The sequence below is a fragment of the Grammomys surdaster genome, unplaced genomic scaffold, assembly GCF_004785775.1.
Source record: "Grammomys surdaster isolate TR1022 unplaced genomic scaffold, NIH_TR_1.0 98, whole genome shotgun sequence".
Classification (NCBI taxonomy): domain Eukaryota; kingdom Metazoa; phylum Chordata; class Mammalia; order Rodentia; family Muridae; genus Grammomys; species Grammomys surdaster.
The window spans coordinates 3,926,097-3,927,333 of record NW_021604577.1 but is presented as its reverse complement, the minus strand read 5'-3'; positions in this window follow the sequence as shown (position 1 = coordinate 3,927,333).

Sequence of the window (1,237 nt, the reverse complement as noted above, 5' to 3'; positions counted from 1 at the left end):
AGTTGGAAGATGTGTGAAAAATCCTTGTTTATAGAAAATTAAACATGAAAGTTATATTTCAACTGTAGGCTTTGGTTGTTTTGTTTTAAACTTGTCGATATTATTTTTAGAATTAACCCATAGCCTCAGGTTATCAATCTTAGAACAGTTAGTTGTACTGAAAGAGGATTTTCTAGACAAGCCTTACATTGTCCTGCACTCAAGAGACAGTGATCCAATCTTTTTTTCATCACAGAAAGGTTATAGGTGACAACAGAGTTTATATTGCTTGTATTTGGGTCCCAGTAGAATCAACAAAGAAGAGAAAATGACACTAAATCAGCCATCTGCTCTGAGGGGCCTTGGAGAGGGTTTGTAATCTGTTGCTGTTTGCCCTGTATTAGAATTCAATTGATAAAGCACGTGATTTCTCTTTTATTTTAGAAACGAAATAACCTAAAACTGCTGGGTTTGTACTGTTCAGTTTTGTTGTTACCTTACCTGCTTTTTGACTTAAACTTCTGAATCTTAATCCTGGAAATAGAACCTTTGGTTTTCCTCAACTAACTGCATTTTCTTTTTTTTTTTTTTTTTTTTTTTTTTTTGGTTTTTTGAGACAGGGTTTCTCTGTGTAGCCCTGGCTGTCCTGGAACTCACTCTGTAGACCAGGCTGGCCTCGAACTCAGAAATCCACCTGCCTCTGCCTCCCAAGTGCTGGGATTAAAGGCGTGCGCCACCACCGCCCGGCAACTAACTGCATTTTCAAGGGCAACATACTTAAAGGAAACAGGAAAAGGGCGAGTAAACTGGTGAATACCTTGCTCATTATTTTGCATTTATGTAGTCTTCCCCAATCAAAAGTCACCGCATCTGACTTGCCCCTATAAGTTACTCCTGAGTTTTCACACTTAATTACTATTTTAAGCAATGCCAATACACACAAAGGTAATTCTCAACAAGTAACAACATGAATTCATTCAAAAGGCTCTTCAGCATAAGTACGTACCTGATGTTTCACTTGGTCCTCTAGGAAATGAGGTCATGTGCAGTTAGGTAAAGTTTAACCAGATATTTTGATTCCAGTATGCATTCCTTTTTAAATTTTGACATAATGTCTAAAACCCAAAATTGTTTAAAAATACAAAAAAACAAACACAATCAAGCTCTTTCTTGTTTAGCTATATATTACTATACCCATAAACATTTTCTGTCACTGATGTTCACCCTTTTGGTTTCAAAACTCTCAAATACTGAAGAT